Source organism: Camelus dromedarius, chromosome 24 (genome assembly GCF_036321535.1).
Source record: "Camelus dromedarius isolate mCamDro1 chromosome 24, mCamDro1.pat, whole genome shotgun sequence".
Lineage (NCBI taxonomy): Eukaryota > Metazoa > Chordata > Mammalia > Artiodactyla > Camelidae > Camelus > Camelus dromedarius.
The window spans coordinates 14605723-14618792 of NC_087459.1; the positions used below are offsets into that span (position 1 = coordinate 14605723).

The 13070-nt window shown below is 44.1% G+C and overlaps 1 long non-coding RNA gene across 1 annotated transcript in view; it reads right to left on the minus strand.

Moving 5' to 3' along the window:
- Positions 1-2494: 2494 nt before the first annotated feature.
- LOC116147210 (uncharacterized) overlaps positions 2495-13070 on the minus strand; it is a 108950-nt gene continuing 98374 nt past the window's right edge. The window contains exon 3 of the long non-coding RNA XR_010377667.1: positions 2495-3186. This is a non-coding gene — a long non-coding RNA (uncharacterized LOC116147210). The remainder of the gene's footprint in view (positions 3187-13070) is intronic.

Sequence of the window (13070 nt, forward strand, 5' to 3'; positions counted from 1 at the left end):
CTAGGGCCAAAGGAAAAAAATTTTAAAAAAGCCCAACCTGAGACAAAAGTACAACCCTGGCAAAAAAATGTGCAGACAGCATTCTCCCTCAGGGCTAACTACACTGGATCATAGAGACATGTGTTCAAGTCCTAAGTCCACCACACACAGTTTTTTTGATTATGCTAGCAACAAACATAACAGTAAATTTTTCATTTTAACCATTTTTAAGTGTCCAGTTCGATAGTGCTAAGCATGGACACACTGTTGGGCACCACATCTCTAAGACTTCTACATCTTGCAAAACTGACACTCTGCACCCACTGAACACTAATTCCCATTGCTCCCAGCTCCCAGCCCCTATCTCTCCATCTCCTGTTCCTATGACTTGGACAGCTTCAGATACTGCACGTGGGTGGAATTATGCAGTATTTGTCCTTTTGTGGCTGGATTATTTCACTGAGCTTAATGACCTCCAGCTTCAACTGTGTTACAGCAAGTATCAGGTCTTCCTTCATTTTTGAAGGCTGGATAATATTCCTTTGCATGTATGTATCACTTTCTCTTTATCCACGCATTTATTGATGAATATTTGAGTTGGTTCCACTTCTTTGCTATTGCCACTATGGCTACAATGAACATGGCTGTACAAAGACCTCTTCGAGATTCTGCACTTTTTTAGCATTTTGGTGTTTTATTTATCCTAAGTTTGTTTTCCATGCTGTATGATTCTATTTATTTATTTTCCCAGCTTTACTGAGATATGATTGACAAATGAAAATTGTATCTATTTAAGGCATACAGCGTGAGATTTAATGTACATATACATTGTGAAATGATAACCACGGTTGAGTTAATTAACACATCCCTCACCTCACATAGCTACCATTTTTTTGTGGACACTTTAGATCTGCTCTTTTAGCAAATTGATAACTCACAGAGAAAAAAATGTGACAATGAGTGTGTATATGTCCATGAATGACTGAAAAATTGTGCTGAACACTGGAATTTGACACACTGTAAAATGATTATAAATCAATAAAAAATGTTAAAAAAAAAAGTACGCAATACAGTATTATTAACTACAGTCACCAGGTTGTATGATTCACCTTACAACGGAAAGTTTGACAAACAAGCTCTCCTTTAATCAATATCTCTCCATTCCCCATCCCCCAGCCCCAGCCCCTGGAAACCACAATTCTGCTCTCTGGTTCCATGAGTCTGACTTGTTTAGATTGCAAGAAAATGTGGTAAATATATACAGTGGAATAAAAAAGAAGGAAACTTTGCCATTTGTGACAACTTGGAAGAAATTGGAGGACATTATGTTAAGTGAAATAAGTCAGACGCAGAAAAACAAACATCGTATGATCTCACTTCAATGTGGCATCTAAAAAAGTCAAGGTGCCGCCTTGAATTTTGAGTAGCACGCATCCAGCGGGGGGGGGGGGTCGCTGGATCACGTGGGAGATCTATTTTTTATTTTCTGAGGCACCCCCTTACTGCTTTCCATAGTGGCTGCCCTATTTTACATTCCCGCCAACAGGGCACAGGGTTTCCGATATCTCTGCATCCTCGACCGCATTTGTCTTTTTCTGTTCTTTTCAAAGTGGCCATCCTAATGTGTATGAGGTCACTACAGAGAGTTTTGAGAAACTCAGCATCCCTCTCTGGGTCAGGACAAGGGAAACCAGCCGAACTGGTTCGGGAGATCCTTCATCTTGCTCTCAGCTCTAAAAAAAATCTCAGTTGGCAAATCAGTTTCAGGGTGGGGGGTCAAATGAGATCATGGACATGACAAAACCACCTTTGTCAGTGGAGAAGGGCTACAGAGCTGTTGGAGGCCAGATCATGTAGAGGCTAAGCGAGCGGGTTTGATGGTCAGACTACCCAAGGTTCCGTGCTCAGACATGCTGACCACAGCCGTGCGTGACGTCGTCCATTTCTCAGCAGTGAGGTGCAGGCGCTCATCACCCCACACACACGCCAGAAGGGTGCTGTTCCTTGCTCAGAGTGGGAGCTGAAACTATTCCAATAACAAATGAGGCTCCGAGAACTGCACACTTTACATAGGCTGATTATACAGCCTGTGACTTATATCTCAATAAACTGTTTGTTTGTTTTTTTTTAATGAGGCACCTACAGTTTCTTCCATAAGGTCCAGGTACTTACTGTTAAGGGAAACACAGAATCCCAGAAAGGACTTGGCCTCCAGGATCAGACACACCTGGACACTTTTGAATCTCAGCTCAGCCTCCTGGTTATTGGGAGATTTTAACCCTCTCTGAGCTTTTTCTGGTTTACTCAGCTGGAACACATGGATTTTTTAAATTACTGTTCAAGATTGTCCTAACACATATAATGTATCTGCCTGCCATGTGATAGATGTTCGAGACATGATAACTACGATTTTTGTGTTGCCATCCTTCCCTAAGAAACGTGGTCCTCCTGAAGGTAACAGTGTAGCCCAAGGGCCTCCAGATGTAGGAGGAAGAGGTGGGAGAAAGCAGGGCGAAGGCTGGGTTTTGTGTTCACAAACACTCCTTTCCCAGAAACAAGGCATTTGTCAAAGTGGTGTACCAGAGTCTTATTTACTGTCAAAACACAAAGGCTAATTACATTTGAAGAACAATGGGCTACAAGAGCAGGCGACAAGCCTGTTCAATTAAAGGGGAGAATGGAAGGGCGGTGTCTAGCATACAGTTTTTTGGACATCGGATTGGAGTGGTTTAATTAGCCATCGCTACGGACTTTGGATCATCTGTTGTTCTAGAAGCCATTAGTCATCTGTAGCTTTTAAGCGTATCATTTCGGTTCTCTCATTGAACAAATGCTTTCTGAGCGCCCGATCCACGCCAAGCACTGGGCTCAACACTGGGGACACAGCACAGTGTAGTGGAAGACAGATGGCTTGGCCCACCGATGCGCATCTTGAACTGATTCTGTCTCCAACGGAGCTCTAGTTTTTTCCAACCCCGTGCCCCTCCGCCGTCTTCCATCTTTCAGTAAAAGACCTCTGCCTCTGTCCCGCTGTTCATGTCCAAAACCATGGAGTCATCCTTGAGTGCTCTCTTCCTACGTGACCTCACCTGCAATCTATCAAGTCCTGTTGGATCCAGCACCATGAGAGCTCTTGATTCCATCCTCTGCTCCGCAGGCTCATGGCCACTACCCCCAGTCCAAGGTACCAGCTCAGCAAAGGCCACCCTTAAGAAAAAAAGTGGCTTTGTTTTACAATAACTATCAATGGGCCATAACCTTTAAAAATTGTGAATCACTATGTGGTACACCTGTAACTTTTATGACCTTGTACATCAACTATACCTCAATAAAAAAAAAAAAAGAAAAAAAAGTGGGTTTTTTTCTGTGTCTATACCTGCATCCCATTGCATTGCACACAACATCTGGGGAGATCTTTTAAAAGAATCACATCACGAATCATGAATCACATCATGCCGGTCCTCCGCTGACAACACTTCACATCTTCCCACTGCTCTGATACTGGATTCCAGAATCCCTGATGTGGCCTCCAGGTTTCCACATGCTCTGTCCCCACCTCCTCCCATAACCTCATCGCAGAATTCACTCCTTTTTTTTTTTTGACGGAGGAGGGAGGTAATTAGGTTTATTTATTTATTTTAGAAGAGGTACTGGGGAATTGAACCCAGGACCTCATACATGCTAAGCATGAGCTCTACCACTTGAGCTACACCCTCCCCCCAGAATTCACTCCTGATTATTGACTCAGCTCATCAAGCCTTTTCTTGCTTCCAGGTTTTTGCCCTGCTGTTCCCTGGGCACTGTTCTTTCTCCATTTATTCACAAGCCCGGTTCCTTCCCATCTTTTAGTTGGAATGTTACTTCCTCAAAGACTTCACTGTGTAAGCGACTTCTCCCAGCTACTCCCTAGCTCACACCTATTTGTTTCTTACACAGCATTCTCTCCACTGATAACCATCTGGGGCATCTGTTGGTTCATTGGACATCATTTTCCCGCCAGTCCCGATGGAAGGGCCTTTGTCTGTCTCATTCACAGTTGTACTCCCAGTGCCTTGAACAGTGCCTGGCACATAAACTCCCAACAACTAACCATTAATTGGCCGGATGAATGGAGGTGATGATGTGCAGGGCAGTCTAAGAGCTCAGGAGAGGATGTAAAAAGCTCCAGACAGGATGGAGCTGTCAATGAAGAGGTGCTATGAGCTAGGCTCAAAACGTTGAAAAGGAGTTTTCTTGATGAACAAAGGCAGAAAAGCAGGAGCAGGATGAGGACAGAGGACTGACAGAATGGAGGGTAAAATGCCTCACAGCCGAAGATCTACTACTGAACGCGCCCCAAGGCACAGAGTCACCTGGAGAGAGTGAAATTTACAACTAATTCCAAGCTCAGTCACCACCTCACGAATAGGGGGACGGAAATGAGAGTCAACGCTCCAGCACCTGGGAGAGAGTGGTTCAGACTCAGAACATAACGGAGTCCTGGGACCACTTCATGGGGCTTAAGCTGCAAGAGGTGATGAGTCACATTTTCTGGTCCCAGGGTATCGCGAGGTGAGAATCTCATTCTGCAGCTGAGCCTTGTGGAAGAATAGGATCTCACCCCATCCCTCTACAAATGGAGTGTCTATGATCCTGGCTCAGGTTCCCTGGGACTTGCAATCAGTTCTTCCTCAATTCTTGCCTACACTGCAAATCTCAGTGGAGATGTGAGCATGTCCTGAGTCCTGCCCCCATGTTAACCTGGTTAATCTGTAACTCGGCTGGCCAGCCTTGGATAACTACATATTGAAAGCAGGGTTGGGTGCAGGCTGGGGAGTAGCAAGAACTGAATCTATAATATAGGAGACAAGAAGTAGGGCATTTTATCCTGGTATCTGTGTAGGGACTTTAGGCAGGGGAGTGACCAAGAGATGATGTGAGTACAGTTGCTCTGGCCACAGAGCAGCACTTGGACTAGAGAAAGAGAGACCAGAGAAATGGGGTGCAGGAAGGAAAGCTGGACTTCTAAGTTATATTTGAGAAGTAAAACTGATAAGGACTGGGGTGGTCACTGGATGTGAAAAGAAGAGACAAGGGAGGAATCTGGGATGATGCCCGAATAGCAAGCTTATATCATTGGGTAAATTTAGCCGTTGATCAAAATGGGTGACTTCATCAAATAAGTAGACTCTGGACACTTCAGAGACTTTCTAGGTAACACTTTTCTCCTTGGATTTCCATCACAGCAAGGATCTCTACGTCTTCCAGTGGTGGGCTTCATTATTTGTGCACAACGATTTGTACCCTACCCACTCTTACCAAGCTTTCCCTGCCCTGTTGTCACTGGGCCTGGCAGCCAGGGGACCTGTCTTGACCAGTGGAAGGTGAGCAGATGTGAGGCACACCATATCCAAGCAAAAGTTGTAAGTACACTCCTGCGGTTTGGTTCTGCCCCTCTTGAGCTTCCATCACTCAGCAAGAGATCAGCGCGCCCCAGACGATGGTTGTTCCTTGAGAAAACACATGGAGCAGGGCCAGCCTGGCCCAGCCCAGGAGAGCCAGGGGCAACCTGCAGCTCTGACAGAATATAAGCTAGAAACTTACACCTCTGGGATTGGAGGCTGTTTGACCAATTAGAACACTGCAACATTTGGGCCATAGAGATTGGTCTGAGGATAAACATGTGACCCAGGTTCAACCAATGAGAGTCTTCCCTGAAACTTTTGCTGGCATTATCAGGACAAAGGAAGAGAAATTCTAATAACTTACCATGAATAAAGCAGGAAAAGCTGACTATGACATTTCCAAAGTCTCAGTGACCTCCTGCAAATGACTTACTTTCTCTGGTTTCTAATTTCCTCATGGGTGGATTTGCACTAGATGATTCCAAACTCCTTCCTAGTTAAAAACTGTGGGGTTTTGGTTAAGATTGTGTCACTTTTCTAGAGTATAGTATTGTTTGGGGGTTCAATCTTTTTTTTTTTTTTTCCTTTTCCAACTACACAAGTTAATTAGGCAAACTTACAAAACTCCAGACAGGCAGTTAACAATGCCAAACTAGCTAGCACAAGAGCAGAGAGCAAAGGCCTGGGATGGTTTAAGCTGCTGCAGCAGAACTTCTATTCTGAAGTCCCAGAGATTAGGGGAAAAAAAAAAAAAAAAAAAAACCTATAGAGCACAAACCCGCCGCATTCAGCGGCCCTGGTTATTTATATGAGCATCTCCCAGTTCGAATTCCATGTTCAAATCAAATTTCACTGGTTTATGCCTTCTTCAGCAATTACTTAAAGGCAGTTTACCTCTCTCTGGAGAAACATAGTACAAAGGCCTATAGACAAAATCTCGTTGACTCAGAGGAATATACACAAACTCCAGGCCTGATGCTGCAGAAGTCACTTTGCCCATGGAAGTGAACACTGATGGGCCCCCTGGCTGTTTTTCAGCCTCGCTGATGAGAAAGCATTCTCTAAAGAGGAGGGTGAGGCCCGTGGAAATTGAAGGGGAGGGATAAGCATGGGGGGTGGCGAGGAAGGGACGGACCACCCTCTCTTCACAAAGTTCCTTCTGTGGGGGGTGAACAGACTAACAGCCAAAGCTGTCCCCACTTCAGTGGGATTGAGAGAAGTCAAAGGGGGACTGGGAGACCGTGATCATTTCTGCACCAAAAACTTTCTGGGTTCTTGAAAACTCACCCTAAACAAGATAAGCCCCACCAAAAAAACTATGCCATGGGCAAAATTTATCTTCATTGTACCATCATCTTGTCCTTGTTCACTTTTCACCGTCTGGACAGATTCTCCCATCCTCCACTAAAGCAGCATCATTTGTTCATTCATTTACTCCAGGGAGGGTTCTCATTGGTTGGGCTTGGGCCACATGATCACCCTCAAGCCAATCACAATGGCCCAGGACAATGAAGTGTTATGAGTGGTCAGGTCATGCTTCCATTAACTTGTTTCCCTAGTCACTAATTTTATCTTACATTTCCTTCCTCACTCAGTTGTTCAGTGTGATGAACCTTATCTTGATTTGCCTGCCTGACACCTACCAACTTTTCTTTTAGTAACAGCACTTTGGATTTATAGAGAGGGTTAGTTCCCCACTGTTCCCGGCACATAGAGTAGGAGTGAATGCTCTGCTCACACCCTCTACTCCATTTCCTCCATGCTAGAGTTAAACACCTGACACAGACCTGACCAGTCAGAACACTGCAATATTTGGGCCATGCTGATTGGTCTGAGGACAAACATGTGACCCAGGTTCAACCAATGAGAGTCTTCCCTAAAACCCTGCTAGAATTATCAGGACAAAGGAAGAGAAATTCTAATAACTTACTGTGAATCAACGGATCAAGACAGAAAGCAGCAACATAAATAAAATATTCTAGTTGTACAAAACATAACATAAAGAAGAATGGGAGCTGTGATTTTTGGTGTGGAATCTACCACTTACTAGTTTGGAAAACCTTGAGCAAGTCATCTTAATGAACATGTCTCCTCATCTGAAAGATGAAAATGATAATGACCATTCTTGTGCCTAATAGTCTATGAATATGCCACGCCTGCTCTCCCATCCAAGTGGCTGGAAGCAAAGAACTTTGGGATGGTAGACTTGCAAGATGGAAGCATCCCGGACCTCTGAGTCACTGTTCAATGAGAAAAGCCAAGGAGAGCCGCCTGAACCACTCCGATGGTGATGCGAAAGAGATGCGCATCTTTGCTGTGTTAAGCCAGAAATATGGGGTTTATTTTACTGCAGCATAGCCAAGCCTAGACTGACTAATGTAATAGCCAGGGGTCCAGTTATTCACAGATGCCTGGCAAGTCTATGATATGAGGCCATTTTGCCCAGAGGTGACTTTGAATGATGTGTTCTGAGGCAGGCATATGGTAGCAAAGGAAACAGATACTACTTCTGCAGCCCAGTATCTATTTCCAGGACACCTCAGTGGTTTGTGAGAATAAGAATATTTGAAATTGGGGCTCTCTCTATAGTCCACCCTAAGTATGTGGGGATTATGAAGTAATTTCAGTGTATCACCAGGAAAAGATAAGGACCAACCATTGAAAGGGACACATTTGAACAACCCACCTAAGTAAAATGGCACACTGAAAAAGGAGGCAGGCAGAGGTGAGGCAAATTTGGAATCTACAAGATTCTTAATATCTTAATTGGTAATATTCTCGGCAGTGGAGGAAATATACGCACAGTGATTGAAATCATGAGCTTCCGAATTAGCTTAATGCAATGAGGATTAAATGCAAAGAGTTAATGGAACAAGGTTTGAATTCCATTTCTGCTACTTGACTAGTCGAGCAAGTCGCTTTATCTCTCAGCCTGAATTTTCTCATCTGAAATACGAAGATTGAGAGTCCCTACCTCTTGGTGAGTTGTAAGGATGAAATTAAATGATCCATATAAAGTGCTTAGTACACAGTCAGAGCTCAATAAATTATCATAATGATATTATTGGCATTGTAAAATGAAGACTGGACAGAGAGGAATATCTGGAGGAGATGAAGAAATTAAAGGAGAGAGATGATGATATGGTAGTTGGGGAGGGGAAGCCATTAGCAATAAACAGAAAGGGCAATTAGAAGATGACCCTTCCACAAGAAGAGGCAGGAAGCCCTCCATGCAGAGGCACGACTGTCTGAAATCCAGAGGAGCAGAGGCAGCAGGGATGAGAGCCCAGAGAGAATGTAACAGAAGGAAGAAAAAAAAAAGTGAAATGGGCTTTATGCCAGTGAGCCCCAGAAAGAGAGGAGAAATCCAGGAGCAGATAAAGAACAGAGTCAGAGATGAGAGGACGAAGTAAAACAGGATTTTGAGGGAGGAGAGCTAAGCCTTCAAAGGAATCCTTGAAGGATTAAATAGCAGCACAGAAATGCAGGCGAAGCACAGCTTAAAGCAGAAATGGGTACTAGAAATCGCTTATAAACACAGAACAGGAGACATTACAATGATTGCACAGGTCTCTGAATTTCAAAAAAGCTCAGGCAGCCAAACATTTCTTTATTAACTTTGGCACGAACTCATCTGGCAGCAAAACTGGACTAGAGCGGACATGAGGCTTTATACCCTTTATCCCACGTCCCAGTTAGCACGAGCATTCACGTGTGTCACCACAGTGGTGAGCCGATCCCGAAGGGCAACCGCAGACCCCGGGCGGCGGTGGGTAGAGGGGGGAGGAGGGGAGGGGAGGGGATGGGCATTGCAGAATGCATGGTGTAGGCACCACATTCCCAGATCAGGGCTTGGGAGCTTGTATTGGAAGACAGAGACTGGAAATGAAAAACTTGTTTCTAATAGCAGAGCTAATGAAAACTACCATCTTTTGAGTGTTTACAACATACTGAATGTCATCTATTCAATATCTCATTTAATTCCCACAACATAGCAAGGGCCCGTCTTACTCTCTGTGTGCAGGCATGGCAAGGGGGCTTACAGAAGTGAAGTCACTTGCCACCGGTTTATGCAGAAGGCAGAATTTAGGACCCAAACCCAGCTGTATGACTTCAGAGCTTGCACACTTAAGCACTAGGCTATGGGCTTCTCTCCTTAACTGTAGGGGAAAAAAAAATGGAATTAAGTGTTTCTTGAGCACCCACCATAAGAGAGCCCTTCCCAGACATGATCTTGTGTAATCTGTATAATAACTCAGTAAAGTCATAGCATGACCCCCCACCTAAGGAGCTAAGCAACTTGTCCAGAAAGTCTCACCGCTAACTGACCAGATACCAATCCATTCCACTCTCCATCCATTGTGACAATACCCAAAACGAGCTGGTGAGAGTCTTGTTCCAAAGAACGGACAGAAGAAAGGGACCAGACCCTGTAGAACAAAAAAATCTCTGGGATGATAACAGTCATGGTGCTGAGGGCTGGTTTTGGAGTAAGGAGGGCTTTGTTCCCCCATAACCTCCATCAGCAACTCCCGCATCCTGATATACACAACTGACACCTTCTCATTCTTAAGTGCTGTAGAAACGTACCTCTAGTCCAAACCTTCCTTCCAACTCGACTCCTAAACCCATCCTTCATAGAAATTCTGACCTTGGATAACAGACATACAAACACTACAAAGTATATCATAAAACGGGGAGAAAAATGTCCCAGGAGGGTAAAGAATCTAATAAAAAGAAATGAGGGGATAAGACAGAGGACGGTCAAATAGGGAAAATTCAACAAGGAAATGATACGCAAATGCTGTGAAAATTCTACCAACTGTGATGATAGGAGAGACTGAAAACACTCTTCATGGTTTTATCAAATTTGGAAGCCTCGAAATGACAACAGGGGACACAAAAGGCCGAAGATCTGGGTCTTTGCGTGGCCTCCACCATGTCATAGTTTGATCATGAACAATTAATACAGCTTCTCTAAATTTGATCAAAGGCTCTCTGTTTCTTGCAACCACACAACTCTTAGCTATATGCGTGTGCGTGTGTCCACGGGTGCAGGGCTTGCGACGTACAAAGGGGAACACTGTCAACTTTTCTACTTTGTTACTGTTTCCAATCAGGCGATTAGGTGGGCCATTTTGAACATGATTTTGAGCATGTTTGTCTGAACATTCCAAAATAGTACATTTGCTTCATGCTCTAAATACAGCAACATCCACTTCCTCCCGGACATGTTCGCCAAGCCGAAATATTTTGTCTGTAGAGATATGCCAATTCCAATGTTTTTGGGTTTTTGGGTTTTTTTGGGTTTTTTTTTTTTGGCTTCAACAGCTTGGCAACAGTGTCTTTAGAGAGTAACATGTGGGTATCAGCCAGGATAAGCTGGTTGAGGTTGTGATAACAAAGATGCCCAAATCTCACTCACTTAAAACAATCAAAGTTTATTTCTTGCCCAGAGTTCGACCCCTAGCTTGCTAGGGGCAGCTCTGCTCATCTTAGTTAATTCAGGGCAGGCTGACAGAGTAGCTCCCATCTCAGACACTGCCAGCGCCATGCCAGCGAGGGGGAAGACTTCCGGAGAGTCGTGGACTAACCACCCCATGCCAGATCGGCGAACGTCACGTCCACTCACAGGTCATTGGTCAGGATGCCTTAGCAGGTCTCCTCCAACCACAAGAAGCCAGGAGAAGTGTTCCAGTCAAGTATCCAATAGGGAGGAGAACTAGAAATCTGCACTGATCAGCGGTAATGACTACCTCCCTCTGGGGAAAAAAAAAAAAAGTGGCTTGATAAACCCACAATAACCAAGCCTTGTCCCAGGCAGGTGAGCAATTCAGAAGTGTGATCTGAAAAAATGAACAACACAACAAAACGCAGAAGCAAAAACCAAGCTACAGTGTTTCCAAAGCATGTTTTTCTAACTTCACTGTACTTTGAGGTATGATTTTTAATTTACATTACAGCTAGAACAAGGGTCATGTTCTAAAATTAATCGCATAGTGTGGCTCTTCACTTTTTCACTTCTTTCTTACATAGGAAGAACCTATGTAACTTATTTTGGCAAAATAATGTTAGGTAAATATGGAAAATATTGAATTTTTAAAAATTTGCATCTTGATAGCACTTTTTTTTTTTTAGGGCTTACACTGAGGGAAAAAATAATTTTAGGTAAATATGGAAAATACTGAATTTTTTTAAAGTTTGTATCTTGATATCACTTTTTTTTAAGAGCTTGCATTTAGGGGAAAAAAGTGTGGTCTGAGAAGGGAACTTGCTTCCAGTAACTGAAGGATTAGAGGAGCGGGTTAGGAAAGGAAGAAAGACACGGGGAAGAGCAGATTTGAAAGCTGTCTAAAAGGCCACCTTACCAGAAACTGGATTGTCTCAAGTTACAACGTGCAGGGATGAACCTGGGAGCAGATTTATTTTATTTGCAATTCTCAAGTCCAAACTTACAGGTAAAGGAAACAGGACTTTCTGTATTTTGCAGTTACAAATCGGCATTATGTGGGCTTTCCCTCCGGCTCTGAACCCCCACCCCTGGAACTGGCAGGAAGGCTAGCCTCTCACTCAAGGCTGAGACAGAGGATACGGTTTCATGTTGCAGGGGCATTAGAGAGTGTCTCCCCAAGCATCAGCCCCCTTGGGTACCACCAGGGTACCAGCTGCTTCAGTCCCCATGGTGCCTTCAGTTCTAAGGGTTCTACGGTTTATAGACCACACCCAGGGACTGAGGACCCTTGGCAGGCTAAGGGCACCCAGTTCCCCTGGGAGCATCAGCATCCTTCCCCTGAGGAACATCCTGAGGGGGCCGGGCTCAGTCCCCACTGCTCTCTGATCCAGAGACCCCTCTTCCTTCCAGTCTCATGGGATCTTTCCTCCGCAGCTCCCTGCTTCTCCAGTACACCCCACCCCTCTGGGACACCTGGCATCAGTGGGCTCAGCTTCTATAAAAACAGGAAACTCCGTTGCCTTTAGACTGCATTTGCTTAGACTGCCAAAAATCCTGAATCATGAGATAATAGAGCAAGAGCGAGGATATCGGGAGGAACGCACATTTGGAGGAGGAAACAAAAGGAAAAAGACATTCAAGCCAGTGTGACTCGAATAGAGTGGGTGAAGGAGGGAGAAAATGAGTGAAAGAGGAGACCGAGTTAGTGCCTGGGTTCAAATCAGCAAAAAAAAAATTTTTCAATAATAATGACTACCACTTATACAGTACTTACCAGCTACCTGCCAGGATAGTTCTAACTCCTCGTAACAACCCTACAGGGTGGCCCTATTATTATCTCCTTTTCACCAGTGAGGAAATGGTGAGTCAGAAGGGAATGATCATTTGCCTGAGCCAGTGGCAAAATCAGGACTCAAACTCAGGCGGCAGATGCCTCCAGAATCTGAATCCTTAGACACTACACTGTACTGCCCCTCAGAGTAGAAAGTCACAAAAAAGGAGGGAGAGTCAAGAGAATGAGACGACAAGCCATAGGCTGGGAGAAAATATTTGCAAAAGACACATCTGTTAAAGGACCGTTATCCAACATACACAAAAACCCTTAAAACACAACAGTGAAAAAATAATAGTAATAATTTTTAAGTGAGCTAAAGACCTGAATAGACACCTCACCAAAGAAAACAGACAGAAGACCAAAAAAAGCATATGGAAAATGTTCAACATTATATGTCATCAGAGAATTGCAAATTAAAGCA